This window comes from Bubalus bubalis, chromosome 18 (genome assembly GCF_019923935.1).
Source record: "Bubalus bubalis isolate 160015118507 breed Murrah chromosome 18, NDDB_SH_1, whole genome shotgun sequence".
NCBI lineage: Eukaryota > Metazoa > Chordata > Mammalia > Artiodactyla > Bovidae > Bubalus > Bubalus bubalis.
The window spans coordinates 45,531,700-45,551,878 of record NC_059174.1 but is presented as its reverse complement, the minus strand read 5'-3'; the positions used below and the strand labels follow the sequence as shown (position 1 = coordinate 45,551,878).

General features: G+C 44.4%; 2 long non-coding RNA genes across 2 annotated transcripts; both read right to left on the bottom strand.

Annotated features, from left to right (window-relative positions):
- Nucleotides 1–1,000: 1,000 nt before the first annotated feature.
- LOC123330463 lies at nt 1,001–4,728 on the bottom strand. Its single transcript, XR_006546437.2, has 4 exons — nt 4,209–4,728; nt 3,588–3,706; nt 2,326–2,519; nt 1,001–1,300 (listed from the first exon to the last, which is right to left on the bottom strand). It is a non-coding gene; the product is annotated as an uncharacterized LOC123330463 (long non-coding RNA).
- Nucleotides 4,729–13,720: 8,992 nt separating this feature from the next.
- Nucleotides 13,721–15,766, bottom strand: LOC112580398. Its single transcript, XR_006546436.2, has 3 exons — nt 15,678–15,766; nt 15,441–15,557; nt 13,721–15,190 (listed from the first exon to the last, which is right to left on the bottom strand). It is a non-coding gene; the product is annotated as an uncharacterized LOC112580398 (long non-coding RNA).
- Between the last annotated feature and the right edge of the window lie 4,413 nt (nt 15,767–20,179).

The following is a 20,179-nucleotide window of genomic DNA, read 5'->3' as shown; positions in this document are numbered from 1 at the left end:
CTTTTTAATATGCTGTCTAGGTTGGTCATAACTTTTCTTCCAAGGAGCAAGTGTCTTTTAATTTCATGGCTGCAGTCACCATCTGCAGTGAGTTTGGAGCCCCCCAAAATTAGTCTCTCACTGTTTCCATTGTTTCCCCATCTATTTGCCATGAAGTGATTCAACCAGACGTCATGATCTTAGTTTTCTGAATGTTGAGTTTTAAGCCAACTTCCTTACTCTTCTCTTTCACTTTCATCAAGAGGCTTTTTAGTTCTTCTTTGCTTTCTGCCATAAGGGTGGTGTCATCTGCATATCTGAAGTTATTGATATTTCTCCTAGCAATCTTGATCCCAGCTTGTGCTTCATCCAGCCCACCATTTCACATGATGTACTCTGCACATAAGTTAAATAAGTAGGGTGACAATATGCAGCCTTGATGTACTCCTTTCTCTATTTGGAACCAGTCTGTTGTTCCATGACCAGTTCTAACTGTTGCTTCCTGACCTGCATACAGATTTCTCAGGAGGCTGGTCAGGTGGTCTGGTATTTCCATCTCTTTAAGAATTTTCCACAGTTTGTTGTGATCCACACAGTCAAAGGCTTTGGCATAGTCAATAAAACAGAAATAGATGTTTTTCTGGAACTCTCTTACTTTTTTGATGATTCAGTGGATGTTGATAGTTGGATCTCTGGTTCCTTTATATATAGTAGTGTATATATATACGTTAATCCCAAACTCCTAATTTATCCCTCCCCACTTTCCCTCTTTGGTAGCCGTAAGTTTGTTTTCTATGTTTGTGGATCTGTTTCTATTCTGTATACAAGTTTATTTTATACTGAATACATTGTGCTTAATGAAAACATCCCAGTCTGCTTTTTTTTTTTAAACTGTTTTTATTTTTTATTTTATTTTTTTTAATTTAATTTTATTTTATTTTTAAACTTTACATAATTGTATTAGTTTTGCCAAATATCAAAATGAATCCACCACAGGTATATATGTGTTCCCCATCCTGAACCCTCCTCCCTCCTCCCTCCCCATTCCATCCCTCTGGGTCTGCTTTTTAAAAAAAAAAAATCTGACAGATGGAGAGTGTGCCATGGATAGGCACAGAGAGGGAAAACTAATTCTGTGGGACTAATTTCATTAATTCTTTCACTCATTCAACAAATCTGTGCTGGGATCTGGGGTGTCGGCTACAGTGGTGTGCTGGAGCTCTCTCCTAGCAGCTGGCAAGAACTGATCGGTGAATTTTTCAGGAATTTTGGTTGAAATCACATTGGTGGCTTGAAATTGCCCATGGTGGGAGATTTGACACTATGGAAATCAGCAAATGCTATCAGTCAGTACTCACACCCCTCAATTTTGCCCCAGATCCCATTGTTAAACATTCATGAGCACACTGGGGGTCAGCAGTGATCAAGACCTGGTCCCCACACAGACAGAGCTTATGTTCTAAAGAAGGTAGCGTGAGGAGTGTGGTTTACAGAAATAACGACAGAAACGTGATAAATGCTATGAAAGAAAAAGTTTAGGAGTTCATGAGAGCATATACAAGGGGACTCCAAAAAGTCTTCCCTGGAGACATGAAATTTGATCAGACTTGAAGGATGGTAGGATTTAACTAGACAAAGAACGCAAGGAAAAGCATTTCAGGGAGCCAGTGGTGTGGTAGAGCACCTGGTGTGGTGGATGTGGAACCAGCTTGCCCGTGACCATAGCGGGCAGGCTGAGGACTGTCAGATGGCAATATAAGGAAGCTGCTTTAGACCAGAATTAAGACGGTCTTCCTTTTTTTTTTTTTTTTTTTTTAAGACGGTCTTCCTTGACTAGCCAGAGGCAGGACTCCTTCCATTCTGCCTCATAAGACATTGCTCTTGGTTAACCTGTACCAGGGGAATCAGGGGACTTTTGCCACACGTGAGGAGTCCTCTCAGCCACTGTTGTCAAGATGTTATGGGCATTCCTTTCCAACTGATGCTTCTTACTTAGGGTATAAGCTTGAGGTGATTGCCTAAGCTCTCCACACCACAGCTATTAATAAAACATGGGGGCCATCTCGGTACCCACCTCATAGGGTTGTTCTGAGGATTATAAGAGATAATACATGTAGTATATTAACTGGCACATAATAAGTGCTCAATAAAGTTAGCTAGCACCGTTAGGGGAATCTCCACCTTCCCTACTATCCCCTCAAATCAAACATCTTAGATATGAGGCAGGCTTAAACAAGTTCTTTTACCGAGAGATCAGTTTATTAGTTTTGACCCTGTTGCCAGTATCAGAACCCTACTTTCAAATAGACTTAAACAAAACAAAAACACAAAGGAGATGGAACTTACTGGTACACTAAAAGTCCAGATGTGTTTGACTTCAGATGTAGTTGGATCCAGGTGCTCGGAGGACCACACTAGAAGTGTGTCTCTCTTCCTTTTTCCTGCTCAATGTGACTCTGTGTTGACCTCCTTCTCAAGCTGATTCCTCCCAGCTGGGATAAACAGTGGCCCTTGGCAATTTCAGGATCAGCTCCTATCAGCTGAGGAACCCAGACAAAACAATAGCAATGGCCCCAGAATTGCCTCATTTGTCCAGCATAAACACACACCCATCTCAGAAACAACGACGATGGCCAGAGGTACAACTGGCTGGGCACAGTGCATATGCCCATTACTGGAGGTGGGAAAGAGGGTCATACACAAAACCATAGGAGCTGAACATGTGGGTAAGGATTCCCTGAAGGAAAATATGGGTGCTGTTACCCAAAGAGGAGAGAATGGTTGTTGGGCAGGCAGGGGGAATGCAAAAGTTATCCCCTACAGTTGAATAGATATCTGCTTGGAGGACTCAGGGCTTCCCAGGCGGCGCTAGTGTTAAAGAACCCTATTATGGATGCAGGGGCTTCCCTCATAGCTCAGTTGATAAAGAATCTGCTTGCAATGAAGGAGACCGGGGATCGATTCCTAGGTTGGGAAGATCCCCTGGAGAAGGAAATGGCAACCCACTCCAGGATCCTTGTCTGGAGAATCCCATAGATTGTAGCCTGGGGTCACAAGAGTCAGGTACGACTTAGCGACTAAATCACCAATGCAGGATGCTTAAGATGTGCGGATTCAATCCCTGGGTCTGGAAGATCCCCTGGAGTAGGAAATGCAACCCACTGCAGTATTCTTGTCTGGAGAATCCCATGGACAGAGGGCCCTGGCAGGCTACAGTCCATGGGGTCACAAAGAGTCGGACACGACTGAAGCAACTTAGCATGCATGGAGGACTCAAGGGCATGAATTTATCCACCTTTCTTGCCTCCTTGAACCACATAAGGGAAGTGAGCCACCCAAGCTTTGCTCTTGGGAAGGAAGGTGTCAGGAGTGAAAGATTCTCTTTCTTGCTCATTCTTTTCTCAATCTTCCTCCTACAATCCCCTCTTTTTAGACTTTGAATCTGGTATTCCTCCTCTCTTTCCTGTGAAATTCTATCCTATTTATTTTTTGGATTGAGGCTTCAGTCAGATACTACTAGAAGCTCTCCTCTGACAGTTCTCCTACTTCCAGTGGGTGAGGTCCATGTTTCAGGTTCTGATTGTGAAATAATGAGAATTTGGACTCACCAGAGAAGCAGGTGATAGGTGAATATCTATGAAGGAACTTGTATCTGGATTTGATCTTATGTACTCTGGGGAGATGAAACAGTCTCCATCAGGATGTTGTCTTTGAATGACGCTCAAACCTGAGGTCCACAGGGCAGGTAGTCAGGAAGGAAAGATAGATGTCAAGTTGATGAGAGTGAGAATAAGCTGGAATACAGAGCCCAGGCTGGACTCCATGAGGATGGGCTGAACCCCTTGCCCGTTCTTGTAACCTCTGATGACCTTGGTGTTGTGGGTGTCCTGCTGGAGTCGGGGCCCTTTGTGCCCGTGTGCTCTGTCCTGTCCACCTCTTTGTGATCCCCATGGACTGTAGCCCCAGGGCCTTCACCATGGGGTTAAACACACATCTGGAGGGATTTCCCTGGTGGTTCTGTGATTAAGAATTCACCTTCCAATGCAAGAGACCCTGTTCAGGGAACTAAGATCCCACATGCCATGCGGTGACTAAGCTGCAACTATGGGCCCTCTCACTCTAGAGTCCTCACCACAACTAGAGAGAAGCCATGCACCACAGCTAAGACCCGACGCAGCCAAATAAGTAAATAAATATTTTTAAAACAAAGAAAAACAAAAAAAACACACCTGGCCCAGGAGGAAGGAGGATTCAGAGGAAGGTGGAGCAGTGGCAGGACTAACGAAGTGAGCCAGCAGAAAAGAGATAGCATTAGGAGCTGCTAAATGGCGGCTACGTCCCCTCTCCCCACCCCATCCTTAAATCTCCCATAAGAATCTCTCCTGTGGCTGAAAAAGGAATTCTGGGAAGTGTAGTTCTAATCTAAGTGAGTCAAATCATTACAAAGCTGCCACAGTCTATGTCAATTTACGCTTATGCATCTCTTTAAACTATATTTAATCTCCAAATAGAGTAATAAGAAAGTCACGCTTTTAGCTAAAATTAACTACAGTTTACCATCCAAGCTTTCCCCTGGATGAGACTTCAATAGACTCCAGAGTTCCAAAATAGCTGTGTCAGACAGAGCCTGCCTGTACAATGTTGTCCAGATGGGAGACAGACAGATTGCCGCTGTTTTGTACTCCACTGTCTTCCAAGAATCCTCCCGAGGTTTCTTTTTTGGGGTGAAGAAAACGTCTAAAATTGATGGTGGTGGTGGTTGTACATATCTGTGAATATACTAAAAATTACTATTTTTGTTGTTTTTATTTTTTTGAAGTATATTTGATTTACCATGTGTTAGTTTCAGGTGTATAGCACAATGATTCAGATATATCTATATGTGTATATGTATATAGATACATATTTTCAGATTATTCTCCCTGATAGGTTATTGCAAAATACTGAGTATATTTCCCTGTGTTATCCAATAGGTCCTTGTTGATTATCTCTTGCCTGGAAAATCCCAATGGACGGAGGAGCATGGTAGGCTGCAGTCCATGGGGTCGCTAGAGTCGGGCACGACTGAGCGACTTCCCTTTCACTTTTCACTTTCATGCATTGGAGAAGGAAATGGCAACCCACTCCAGTGTTCTTGCCTGGAGAATCCCAGGGACGGGGGAGCCTGGTGGGCTGCTGTCTATGGGGTCGCACAGAGTCAGACACGGCTGAAGCGATTTAGCAGCAGCAGCAGCAGTGTGATACTAAAAATTATTGATTTGTACACTTTAAAGATGTGAATTGTCTGACATGTGAATTGTATCACAATAAAGCTGTTACAAAAAAAGAACAAAATGTTGCTCTTTCCTTGAAGGAAGCAGTTCAATGAAATCAACCACCTCCACCTGGTTTATCCTCTCAAGGAATAAAAGTAAAGTGAAAGTGTTAATTGCTCAGTGGTGTCTGACTTTTTGCAACCCTATGGACTGTAGCCTGCCAGGCTCCTCTGTCCATGGAATTCTCCAGGCAAGAATACTGGAGTGGGTTGCTGTGCCCTTCTCCAGGGGATCTTCCCAACTCAGGTATTGAACCTAGGTCTCCTGTACTGCAGGCAGATACATTCTTTACCCTCTGAGCCACCAGGGAATGAATGGTACCATATAAGGGTTCATTGTTGGTCTCTGCTGCTGGCAGATGGAGCATTGTCAGTGGCAGCAGGCAGGCCAGCCTTGGTAAGAGGAAGTTCTTGTTGCTGAGCGTGTGTACAACCTCCATTGGTGCCATATTGGCCTCCCATGAACTGATGTAGATCCAAACTTCTGGACATCTCTCCTTCCAGTCAAATGGACCACCAGATGCAATGCTCAAATTTCTGTCCTCTGGGAAAATTTCCCTTTAACCCTGTTCTTCAGGGGTGTCCAGAATGGGGCTATATAGCTGCCCATTTTGGGGTGGTCCCTGCATGCCCAGCAGCACTGTATGTAAATCAAGTCTGAGTTTTTTCTTCCTCAGTCAGCTGATCACAGGGAACGCCCCATGAGCCATCAACGTCTTTTGAGAAACAGAAGACAATGAATCAGACATCTGAGCAACTTCCTCATGCAAATTACTTGTGCCTTCAGGACCTGCTAGAGCCCAGCCTTGTATAAACCACTTCCGCAAAGTGTTGCTCTGCACACCCAGCGTTATGGCTTGTTGGATCAGACAATGCACAGATAATGACGAATAGCTCAGATTACAGGGTATCTTGGCACCTGTGATCAAGCATGCAGTCTCTACTAAAGCCCAGTAGAAAGCGTAAAACTCTTTCTCAAAAGTAGAGTCGTTAGGACTTCCCTGGTGATACAGTGGCTAGCAATCCACCTGCCAATGCAGGGAAAGTGACAGTGTTAGTTGCTCAGTTGTGTCAGACTCTATGAGACCCCCTGGGCTGTAGCCCACATGGTTCCTCTGTCCATGGATTTCTCCAGGCAAGAATCATGGAGCAGGCAGCCATTTCCTTCTCCAGGGGACATGGGTTCCATTCCTTGTCCAGGAAGATCCCACATGCCTCGGAGCAGCTAAGCTCTCTTGGTGCAACCACTGAAACCCGTGTGCCTAGAGCCCCTGCTCCTATAACAAGAGAAACCACACTTGAAAAGCCTGTGTACCACAAGGAAGAGTACCCCTGCTTGACACAACTAGACAAAGCCTGTGTGCAGCAATGAAGACCCAGTGCAAGCAAAAATAAATAATTTTTTTAAGTAGAGTGATTATTTTCAGTGAATGACATGACTTCCTTCCAAATCTTCAAGGTCTACACTGTGATTCTGCAGGTGGAGGCTGCCAAATTCTCCATCAGCATCCCTATTTTCCACCAATACATCAAACACCATCATATCAGCCTGAATCTGTGGCTGAGCTTTCTCCTGTTCTGCATGCATGCATGCTCAGTTGCTCAGTCATGTCCAACTCTTTGCGACCTTATGGACTGTAGCCTGCAAGCCTCCTCTGTCCATGTGACTTTCCAGGTGAGAATACTGGAGTGGGTTGCCATTCCCTTCTATAGGGGAACTTCCTGACTCAGGGATCGAACCTGCATCTTCTGTGGTTCCTGCACTGGAGCAGATTATTTACCACTGAGCCACCAGGGATGCCCTCTCTTGTTCAGGATCCCACTAAAAACTGACAGCTTTTCAGGTCTCTCAGTAAATCACACAAGGGAGATATCTGTTGACTCCAAAATCCGAAGGGGCTCCCAGGGTCTTTACCTCTTTCTGAGTGTGAGGAAGGGCCAGGAGCAGCAACTCTTCCTTCTGCTCCAACATGCCTCAAATCACTGGATCCTAAGAACTTTCACTCAAGTGACAGACCCCTGAATTTTTGTGGATGGGATTGGTTTCCCACCTCTAGCATGTGGATGTCTTTCAAAAGTGTCTAAAGGGGTTGCTACTTCTTGTTAGTCAGATCCAATCATCATAATATCATTGATGTAATAGATCAGCATGAAGTCTTATGGAAAAGGAAGAGAAAATCAGTTCAGAGCATATTATGACACAGAACTGGAGCATCCTTGAGGGGGGACAGTGAAGGTGGATTGCTGCCTTTGCCAACTGAAAACAAGTTTCTTCTTCCTTTACTTCCTTTACTAACAGGTGTAAATTAAAAAGCATTTTCCATATTGATAACTGCATACTAGATCCCAGGAGATGTGCTGATGGTTCCAGCAACAAAACCCCCTTTAGAACAGCAGCTGCAACTGGTTGTTGTTGTTGTTCAGTCACCCAGTCATGTCCGACTCTTTGAGACCCCATGGACTGTGGCATGCCAGGCCTCCCTCTCCCTCACCACCTCCCGGAGTTTGCCCAAGTTCATGTCCATTGCATTGGTGATACCGTCCAGCCGTCTCATCTTCTGATCCCCTCTTCTTCTGCCCTCGATCTTTCCCAGCATCAGAGACTTTTCCAATGAGTTGTCTATTCACATCAGATGACCAAAATACTGGAGCTTCAGCTTCAGCATCAGCCCTCCCAGAGAATATTCAGGGTTGATCTCCCTTAAGATTGACTGGTTTGATCTCCTTGCTGTCCAATGGGCTTTCAGGAGTCTTCTTCAGCACCATAGTTCAAAGGCATTAAATCTTTGGCATTCTGCCTTCTTTATGGTCCCGCTCTCACAACCATACATGACCACTGGGAAGACCATAGCCTTGACTATACGGACCTTTGTCAGCAGAGTAATGTCTCTGCTTTTCACCACACTGACTAGGTTTGTCATCACTTTCCTGCCAAGAAGCAGTCATCTTCTGATTTCATGGCTGCAGTCATGGTCCACAGTGATTTTGGAGTCCAAGAAGAGGAAATCTGTCACTACTTCCACCTTTTCCCCTTTTATTTGCCATGTAGTAATGGGGCTGGATGCCATGATCTTAGTTTTCTTAATATTTAGTCTTAAGCCAGCCCTTTCACTCTCCTTCACCCTCATCAAGAGGCTCTTTAGTTCCTGGATGGCTCTAGCAACAAAACTCCCTCTGCAACAGAAGCTGCAATTGGTTAAGTGTCTGATAATTCACTGCCATTCTTTAATGACCCATTTGCCTTCTTCACTGGCCAAATAGGCAAGTTGAATGGGGATGTGATAGGAATCACTACCCTTGCATCCTTAAGGTCTTTAATGGTGGTGCCATTCTTTGCAATCCCTCCAACAATGTGGTATTGCCTTTGGTTTAGTGTTTTTATAGGTACAGAGAGTTCCAGTGGCTCCTACCTGGCTTTTCCTATGATAAAATCCCTCATCCATGGGTCAGGGAATCAGTATTGGGATTCTTCTAGTTGCTCGAGATGTCTATTTCAATGATGCATTTCAGCATTGAAGAAATATCTAGAAGGTGGATTCAGGGACCAATTAGGCCTTCTGTGAGAAGTCTGTGCCCCTAGACTGCACTAATCATCTGACCACAGCAATGCTTTGGGATCCTGGGAGTTAGAGTCAGTAATTACTGTGTCCAGTAATCCTTAGAAAGTTTGATTATTTCCTTTTGTACATGGCTCCACTGGTAGCTCAGATGGTAAAGAATCTGCCTGCAATGCAGGAGACCTGGGTTCAATCCTTGGGTTGGGAAGACCCCTGGAGAAGGGAAAGGCTACCTACTCCAATATTCTTGCCCGGAGAATCCCATGGACAGAGGAACCTGGTGGGCTACAGTCCATGGAGTCGTGAGGAGTTGGACATGATTGCACAAGCTCCTGGTGAATAGACACAGGTCTCTCTGGAGAAGTCTGGAAGGAAGGTTAACAGCATACATTTTTGGCAGTGTAACAGGGCTCTTCTTCAAGGAGTGGCCTCTCCTTTGATCAAGGGCTCAAGTTGGGGGTGATTGAGGGTTTGTGACTCTCTGTTTTGACCATTCAGGTTAGGCTTCTGTTCACCAAACCCAGAACTCCTCCACTTAGTCAGATCAAGCAAGACTTTATTTAGTAGGTTCCCCACTTATTTCATTTCTACAGGTACTGCTGTGATAAACTAGTGAATGCTGAAGATCTCTTCCAGTCACACTGTGCTCTTTACTGTTTTGGCTTCACTATTCACTATGGTAACCATGCCCATCTTATCTTTGGCATATAATTGCCACCAGGATCCATGCTACCTCTGGGTTCTAGCATGTCTATTGCTTTGATAGATCCCACTTAATCATAGCCATTTCCACTAGAATTTCTTTCTGACCTATAAAGAAGCACCACCCCAGAGGTCCTCAAGGATGCTCAGACTCTCCATCATGAATTTATTTCTGACAGCTATGGTGAAAGTTGTATCCCCCTGACCCTCCAGGTGTGTGTGGGTATCAAGTCTTAAATGACAAAGCCACTTAACATTTCAATCTGCCTAAGCCTGTGTGGTTTTCCTCCCAGTTTTATTGAGGTGAGTGCCTGTGTGCTAAGTTACTTCAATCATGTCAGACTATTTCTGATTCTATGGACCTATGTAGACCACTAGGCTCCTCTGTCCATGGAATTTTCCAGGTAAGAATACTGGAGTGGTTGCCACTTCCTACTTCAAGGGATATTTGTGATCCAGGGATCACACTCACCTTATGTCTCTTGCATCTCTGGCATTGGCAGGCAGATTCTTTACCACTACTGCCACCTGGGAAGCCCTTTTATTGAGGTACGAAAGTGAAAGTGAAGCCGCTTACTTGTGTCTGACTCTTTGTGACCCCAGGGACTGTAGCCTACCAGGCTCCTCTATCCATGGAGTTTTCCAGGCAAGAGTACTGAAATGGTTTGCCATTTCCTTCTCCAGGGAATCTTCCCGACCCAGGGATCAAACCCAGGTCTCCCGCATTGCAGGCAGATGCTTTACCATCTGAGCCACCAGGGAAGCCCTTATTGAGGTATAACTAACAAAAAGAGTCTACAATTAAAGTGTACAATATGATGTTCTAATAGATACATATACAAAATGTGAAATAATTGACAAAATCAAGCTAATTAGCATTTCCATCATCTTACAGCAGTCAATTCAGTTCAGTCACTCAGTCATGCCCGACTCTTTGTGACCCCATGGACTGCAGCACACTAGACTTCCCTGTCTATCACCAACTCCCAGAGCTTGCTCAGATTCATGTCCTTTGAGTCAGTGATGCCATCCAACCATTTCATCCTCTGTTGTCTCCTTCTCCTCCTGCCTTCAATCTTGCCCAGCATCACCTCCCATAGTCACCCTTTCTTTTCTCTGTGGATGAGAACACTAAAGATATATTCTGCTAGCAAATTTCAGTATTACTCTAATAAACACAGTATCATTAACTATAATCACCACACTGTATACTAGATTTCCAGAATTTTTCCCTCTTTTATAACTAAAATTTTATGCCCTTTGACCAACATCTCCCTGTTTCTCTCACTCTTCAATTCCTGGCAACCATCACCCCACTCTCTGCTTGACATTTTTAGATTCCACTTAGAAGTCATATCATGCAGTATTTGTCTCTTTGTGTCTGGCTTCTTTTATTAACATAGTGTCCTCCAGGTCCTAAGCCTTGGGATATCATCCCCCACAGCAGGGGTCAGCAAACTGCCATCCAGGGGCCAACTCTAGCCCACAGTCTTTGTGTGGCCCACAGGCTATAAGGGGTTATTACATTTTTAATTGAAATTAAAATCAAATAATATTTTGTGCCATTTCAAAAAATGATATGAACCGCAAATTGCAGTGTTCATAAATCATATTGGAACACAGCCGTGCTTATCCATTTACAGGTCATCTTTGGCTGCTTTCCGGCTATGACAGGAGAATTTGAATAGTCACAACTGACACTGGCCTGGGAAACCTAAAACATGTACTATCTGGCCTTTGACAGAAGAAGTCTGCCAACTCATGCTCTGCGGGGTACCGAGGAACTTCTGACATTTCCACCCAGGCCATCTTTGGGAACACACACCAGTCAAACAACCAAGCCAACTGTCCGAGCACTTCCCAGCTCCTCAACCTCAACCTCTGAATGCAGAGTCTCTGCTTAGTGGACCAATGTCAATACATTTGGCCTGAGACACTTTGTAATCCTTCCACCTGACGCACCTCTCTTAAGACCCATTTCCATACGTATGTTCCAGTTTTCTCTTGATATAGATTGGCAAACGGAAATTGGAGATTGTTTTGGTATTTTATCACACCTCCTCATGGGTCATATTATGATCTCATCCTTTGGGTTCTGTGGAGAAGGCAATGGCACCCCACTCCAGTACTCTTGCCTGGAAAATCCCATGGATGGAGGAGCCTGGTAGGCTGCAGTCCATGGGGTCGCTAGGAGTTGGACACGACTGAGCAACTTCACTTTCACTTTTCACTTTCATGCATTGGAGAAGGAAATGGCAACCCACTCCAGTGTTCTTGCCTGGAGAATCCCAGGGACAGGGGAGCCTGGTGGGCTGCTGTCTCTGGGGTCACACAGAGTCGGACACGACTGAAGTGACTTAGCAGCAGTAGCAGTTTGGGTTCTGTTGAGACTCATCTAGTTATCGGTGTTAGGAGCAAGAAAAGGGAGTAGGTTCTAAGTAGGATTATCAGGGTCTTACCGTGAAATTGCCTTGGGGAGACCAGTACAGTAGGGTGTAAGCTGCTGCTTTGGGCAAAGAAGATGGCAGCATTAAGGGGTTGGAGGTACCCAGCCTTATTAGAATCTTCTCATACATCCTAAGCCCAATTTTCAGGATCCTAGCGCTTCCCAGGTGGCTCGGTGGTAAAGAATCTGCCTGCAGTGTGGGAGACCCAGGTTTGATCCCTAGGTCAGGAAGATCCCCTGGAGAAGGGAATGGCAACTCACTCCAGTATTCTTGCCTGGAGAATTCCATGGACAGAGGAGCCTGCAGGCTACAGTCCAAAGAGTCTCGAAGAATCAGACACAACTGAGTGACGAGCACTTTCACTTTTCAGTCTTTCCCAAGCAGTGTCCTAACTTTAGCAAAAAAGACCCCATGAGGTTGGAAGTTCAATTTGTGTTATAATTTGGTCACCCACAGTATCAGACTTGAAACTTGGTCTTCAGAACTCTTGGTCCTGTGACAACGAGAAATAATTTTCTTTTGGTGCAAACTGTGGAAGCTTCCAAGTCCCTTATACAGGTCTTGACTAGGAATTTAAAGCTCTGAGCTCATCATTTCTTTTCCCCCATGTTTTCCAGCACAGTTAGAAGCAATTAACCAATCCAGCACGCTTCCTCATTTTACTGAAATGTTCTATGGAAGCAAATGTGGAGTCACCCAGGACCTTATCTCCTATAGAAACTGATACAGGAAACTACAAGTATTGATCTGAGTAATTGCTCTGCCACTTCATGCCACGGACTTCAGTGGCCCATTTACCGCTGGAATCAGGGTCATTAACAACTTCAAATCTGATTAGATCAGAGATCCAATTTTGGAAAAACCCAAAACTCATCCTTAAGGGTCTGTTCTTCTGGAACCACTTGTAGATCCACTTCTATATCAGCAAAGCAAAACCACTGATACATACACATGTGCATGCACTCGCGCGCACACACACACACACACACACACACACGATTTGTTATAGGGATTTCACCTTTCCCCCTTATGGGAACTGAGTAAGCTGTCTCTGCAAGGCTGCTGTGTTTGGTGCTGGAACTTGAAATTCTTGGTATAGGATGGGCAGATAGATATAAAGTCAGGGAGTGCAAGAACAATCTGAATCTGAAATCCACAAGGGTGGACTGAACCCCATCATTCTTGATTTTTTAAATTTATTTTATCAAAGTATAGTTGATTTACAAAGTTGTGTTAATTTCTGCTATACAACAAAGTGACTCAGTAAAAAATATATATATTTACACACACATATATATTCTTTTTCATATTCTTTTCCATTATAGTTTATCACAGGTTATTGAATATAGTTTCCTGTGCTACACAGTAGGACTTTATTGTTTATCCAGTATATATATAATAGCTTGTACCTGTGGATCCCAAACTCTCAGTCTCCTTATCCTACCTCCCTCCCCTTGGCAACCATGAGTCTGTTCTCCACGTCTGTGAGTCTATTTCTGTTTTGTAGATAAATTCATTTGTGTCCTATTTTAGATTTCACATAGAAGTGATATCTTATGGTGTCTTTGTCTTTCTGACTCACTTCAGTCAGTGTGATAATCTCTAGTCCATCCATGTTGCTGCAAATGACACTATTTCATTCTTTGTTTATGGCTGAGTAGCATTCCATTTATATATATGTACAAACACATACACACACACACACACACACACACATCCTCTTTATCCATTCTTTTGCTGATGGGCATGTAGGTTGCTTCCATGTCCTGGCTATAGGAAATAGTGCTGCTATGAACATAGGAGTGCGTGTATCTTCTTGAATAACAGTTTTATCCAGATATACACCCAGGAGTGGGATTGCTAGATCATATGGCAGCTCTATTTTTAGTTTTTTGAGAAACCTCGATACTGTTCTCCATAGTGGTTGCACCAATTTACATTCCCACCAACAGGGTAGGAGGTTAATCACATCATTCTTGTCACCTCTGACCTGGGTGGTGCGCATGCGCAGCAGAGCCAGGGCCCCTGATCACAGGGCTAAACACACACCAGGCCCAGGAGTTGGATATGGGAGGAACAGGAGCACTCACAGGCTCTTTTGCTGCCTGACATCAAAGAAATGAATGGGCAGGTCAGTGACAACCAGTATGAGCTACAAAACAGCTGTTGCCTTCATCTCCACCCAGCAGCCCTCCCAGGACGTCCCTCGTGGCCCACCCTCACCAGAAGCACACAGGGAAGGGGAGGACTCTGGAATATGTAGGTTAACCTTGCCAAGTGGACACGTCACAAAGCCACTCAGAGAATTTTTGAAATCCTGCTTAATGTCCCACCAGCAGGAGCCAGAGTTCACTCACTCACCAGCCTCTTCAGAGGCAGCACCCCTGCCTGAAGCAAGCATTTGGAGGATGCTCCCGGTGCCCAAGAAAAGCACAGTTTAGTCTCACATGAGCAAAGTAGATCTCTTCCAGTTACTGTGACTTGGCCTTAATTCTCCTAGAACCCGAAGCTCATCAGTATTGTACTCAGGAGCCTGGCTGTGTGACAAGAAAGACTGCATTAGCTCTTGGCAAGAAACCTCGCCCCTGATGTCAGAGTAGAGGGTGAGGCTTCAGCTCAGATACTACACAGTGGAAAGAGGCGTCAGGCCAGAAGGGGTGCAGGCAGCAGATAACAGCCTTTGGGGGAGCCCTGGGGCACTAGTGGAGAGGTTTCTGGGTGTCTTTTCCGAGTCTGAGACCCAGTGCTGCTGTGTCCCAGAGGTTTCAGCAGACGCCAGTCTTAAGAATTACCCTCTCTCTTTTTGCTTTGCTTTGTTTGATGTGGACCATCTTTAAAGTCTTTATTGAACTTGTTACAATGTTGCTTTTGTTGTTTATGTTCTGGTTTTTGTTTGTGGGTTGGTTTTGTGGGGCTGTGAGGCATGCAGGATCCTAGCTCCCTGACAGGGAATCAAACTTGCACCTCCCAAACTGGAAGCTGAAGTCTTAATCACTGGATGGCCAGCAAAGTCCCCCTCTCTTTTTGTATTTGAATTAAAATTGCTTGAGCTCCCTTCCCTCAACTTGTTGAGAATGAGAAGCTCAACCTCCTTCTCACCATCTCCACAGATTCCTCTGGGCTATCATTTTCCTTGATGGTAGTCAGGGTGTTGTAGGCTCAGCTGAAAGACCACATTTCCCAGTTTCTTTCTGCAGATAGAAGTGTCCAATCAGAAGTAAGTATTAATGGAAGTCTCTGGGTGGGGATCCTGAAACGACTCTTTTAAAGGAGCTGATTCATCTAGTGGTGAGTGGGCAGATCAGTGACAACCAGTGTGAGCCACAAAACAGCTTTTGCTCTAATCTCCACCCCGCAATTCTCCCACTAGAATATCTCTCATGGCCCACCCTAAGCAGAAGCACATGGGGAAGGGGAGGATTCTGGGAAATATGGGTTAACCTGTCCAAGTGGTTAACCCCAATTATTTCTTTTCCTCTTGCTTTTTTTTCCTGGAATGTGGTGTGATGGCTGAGGCTCCTGCAGTCATTTTGTGATCTTGAGGATTAGAGCCACATTCTAAGGATGACAGAGCAGTAAGTCAATAGGAGCCTGGTTCCTCAAGACATCAAGGAACCCCTTCCCCAGCCTTGGACTACATGCTTCAGAGTTCTGTTATGTAAGACAGAAATAAATTACCTTGTTTACATCACTGATGTTTCTGGCTTATGTCTCTTGCAACTGAACACAGTTTCTGTTTTCAGAATTCTTGCCGTATGAGATAAGAAACTTCCTGTGCAGCAAGCTATATTACTGTTCAACACCCAGTTCCCTCCCTATAAGAAGGTTGTAGTTTCCTGCTCTCTCGACCACATCTATAGTCTTATGATTTGTTTTGGCCAATGAAATCTGAGCAAAAATGATGAGTATCTCTTCCTGGCAGAAGCTACAACAGCCAATATGTATTTCATCTTGTCCTCTTTTCTTTCTGCAATGATAAGTAGGAATATTTCTATAATAGCTTTTCCATCAGTTTAGGTCACATTATAGCTATTGGCTGACCCATGATGGACATGCAATGTAAGTGAGAAAAAAAAAATCTTCATTGTTGAAAGTCACTGAGATTTTGAGATTGTTTATTACTGTCAAATTTAAGGGAAAAATAAGCTGGCTTGATACAAGGGATTAGGAGCTGACAAGTTCTTTGGAAAGGCTAGTGGGAAAAGAAAAGAAAAGGCTAGTGGAGTGGGTTCTAGGCTGCTGCTGCTACTGCTGCTAAGTTGCTTCAGTCGTGTCCAACTCTGTGGGACCCCATAGGCGGCAGCCCACCAGACTTCCCTGCCCCTGGGATTCTCCACTGGAGAATGTATGACTGGTGTATGTTCCCCCACTGGAGTGGGTTGCCATTTCCTTCTCCAATGCATGAAAGTGAAAAGTGAAAGTGAAGTCGCTCAGTTGTGTCTGACTCTTAGTGACTCCATGGACTGCAGCCTACCAGGCTCCTCTGTCCATGGATTTTCCAGGCAAGAGTACTGGAGTGGGGTGCCATTAGGCTAAGACTTTGCAAATGATTCTCAGAACATAACTGTAATGAGAAACTCATTCCTCCTTCTTGCATTTTCCTTTATCCTCACGCTACTGCCACACTTCTGATACCAAATGTGGGGTTTTTTCCCCCCTCCCCAAGCAATTGTGTCATCAGCTAGATGTCCTATGATTCAATTCAACTCTGACATTAACCAGAATTAATGCTGACACCACAGGTTAAGGGCTCAGTCCTATGAGACTGAGCCCCACTTCAGATGCCAGTCCCTAGCAGGTCCCCAGGTTACCCACAACTTGTGTCCAACTTGGTTACTAACTGGAGGCTCCCATGACTCCCCCAGATCTTGGATTCAATTGTTTCCAGAATAGTTTATAGAACTCAGGGAAACATTTACATTGACCGGTTTATTATATAATAAAGGATGCAATAAAGGGTACAGATGAAGAAGTTCATAAGGGAAGATCTGGAAGGGTCCTGAGCACACAGAAGCCTCTGTCCCCTTGGAATTTGGGTGCATCACCCTCCTGCTATGTTTTAATGAATTGAAAGTTCTCTGAACCCTGTACTTTGGGGATATTTATAGAGGCTTCTTCATCATGTAGGCATAATCAACCATTAACTCAATTTCTAAGCCTCTCTCTCCTGCCCACAAGATAGGGAGTGGGACTGAAAGTTCTAAGCTTCTAACCATGGCTTGATCTTTCTGGTGACCAGCCCCCCACCCAAGAGCGCACCAGGCACAGCTTCATTAGAACAAAAGACACCACTATCACTTAGGAAATTCCAAAGGCTTGAGGAGCTCCATGTCAGGAACTGAGATCAAAGACCAAATGTTAGAATAAAGGATACTCTTAATGTAATTTCCTATCACTTAGGAAATTAGAAGGCTTTTAGGAGCTGTGCCAGGAACTGGGAGCAAAATCAAATGTGTGTGTGTATATATATATACACACACACACACACACACACAGCTCCTAAAATATATATATATATATATTCTTTGAACTGATCCACCTGGAGAGCTTCTCCCTCCACCCCAGGAGAGAGGATCCATTGTATATGCCATCTTCAGAATCTTACAGCTCCATCTCTGATCTCTGATCTAGGACCCAGAAGTCATCACAGCCCAGGATATAGCCCTTTTGTTTCCAAGTTTGTTGTGTTTTGTATTCAGTAAAGTGTGATAGTAACTCAGTTGTGTATGACTCTTCAAGACCTTATGGATGGTAGCCCACCAGGCTCCTCCATTCATGGAATTCTCCAGGCAAGAATACTAGAGTGGGTTGCCATTCCCTTCTCCAGGGGATCTTCTCAACCCAGGGATTGAAACCATATCTCCTATACTGCAGGCAGATTCCTTTTGTCTGAGCCACCATACACTATCTGAAGTATACAGTTCAGCCAATTCTGATCAATAGGTACATTCAGTTTATCTGTATCGCTGTCAGGGTATAGAACACTTTAATCCTTCAAGAAAGTCCCCCCATATCCCTTCTCCATTAGCCTCCTGCTTTCATAGTAAAGGCAACGTGGCAGTAGTGGAGGCCACTATTATTCTGACTTCTGTTACCATCAGTTCAGTTTGCTTACACTAGAACTTCACATAAATGGAATTATACAGTGTGGGTTCCTCTCTATCTGGCGTCGTTCACTCGTGACAATGCTTTTGAGATTCCTTCACGTTGTCATGCGTACCAGGAATTCTTTTCATTGCTGAATAGTGTTCCATCACTAAGTTTGCCACAGTTTGTATCCACTCACCTATGCTGATGGACATTTAGACCATTTCCAGTTCTTCGTCATTATAAATACTGCTGCTATAAACACTTGTATAGTACAACTCATTTCTGGACACCTGGTTTCTTTTCTCTTGGACAGATGTTTAAGAATTGAATTGTTAGATCATATGTTCAACATACATTCACTTTTTTAAAGAACTGATAGGGACTTCCCTGGTACTTCAGGGATCCAGACTAACAAAGCAGAGGCTCCAGATTCTATCACTGGTCAGAGAGCTAGACCCCACATGCTGCAACTAAGAACTGGCACAGCGCAAATAAATAAGTATTAAAGAACTGATAGTTTTCTGAAGTGACTGTACTGATTTACACTCCAATTTACAGCAATGTATGAAAATTCTACTTGCTCTACATCTTCTGCAGCACTTGATATTGTTAGTCTTTCTAATTTTAGCCATTCTTCATGTGGTACTGTCTCATTCTTATCTTCAGTTACTTTTTTGCTCATGACTAGTGATATTGAACATCTTTTCATGTGTTTATTGGCCATTTAGAAATCCCCTGTGTGTGTGCACATGCATGTATAACTGCCTCTTAATGTCCACAAAGCTAGTGACTAGATACTGGAATGATGTGGTCCCAAACTCATCACCTTGGCAACCTCCTTACCAGCAGAAAGTAGCCAATTGTGCAAAAAGATGATCTCTTTGGCCTTCCAAATTTCATACGCATGCATGAGTGCTAAGTCATTTCTGTCATGTCTGACTCTTGGTGACCCCATGGAGCCCACAAGGCTATTCTGTCCATTGGATTTTCCAGGCAAGAATACTGGAGTGTGTTACCATGTCCTCCTGCAGGGGATCTTCCTGACCCAGGGATCCAACATGTGTCTTCTGCATCGGCAGGCTGATTCTTTACCACTGAGCCACCTGGGAAACCTCCAAATTTCATATAAGAGCCTCTAATTGGCAGAGCTGAATCTGGATCCAAAACTCCATATCATGGGCATCTTCAAAACACAGTATCAGTGTTTTCATCTCTACCCCATGGGAATATGGCATGAGGCGGGGAATGGACACCTAACACCTAACATAATTCCCCTAGTTATGAATGAAGTAGGTCAGCTCTGCCCTACTTCTTCCTGAGAGGCAATCAGCTGTGCCCCTGAGCTGGTGATTCCTCAAGTCCAGGCTATGCACCAGTGTTGGCACAGGAAATGGTTTTAGGCCCCCAACAATATTAACTCACATTGAATTGCATCACAAGAATAAATTGCCTCTTGAATGTCTTTTAAAAATAGTTTAATTTACTATTTATTTTTGGCTGTGCTGGATCTTTGTTGCTGCACAGGCGTTCCTCTAGTTGTGGTAAGCAGGGGCTACTCTCCAGTTGTGGTGTGCGGGCTTCTCACTGCGGTGGCTTCTCATTGCAGCAGCTTCTCTTGGTTTCAGAGCACAGGCCGCAGGGCCCTCAGAGCACATGGGCTCAGTAGTTGCTGCTCCTGGACTCTAGAGCACAGGCTCAATAGCTGTGGCCCATGGATCAGGGATTTTCCCAAATCAGTGATTGAACCCGAATCTCCTGCATTAGCAGGTGGATTCTTAACCACTGAGCCACCAGGGAAGCCCTTGAATATCTTTTAATGATATAAGAGAAAACTCTGTTTAGTAGAGACAGCTAGCTTTTGTGCTCAGCTCCTGGAAGGTAATCTCTAAACCCCTGGAATGTCCTGCCTGCAAAGAGTGTCTTTCTTTACCTGGGGGCCTTGGGCCAGCTTAGTTCCTAACAATGGGATTGATGGCAGCAGCTTTGAGTCACAGGTATCAGCCAGAGGGACCGGAAAGTAAGGTGACCACACACGTGGTCAGTCATGTCTTTGTGACTGAGCTCCAATAAAAACTTTGACACCAAATCTT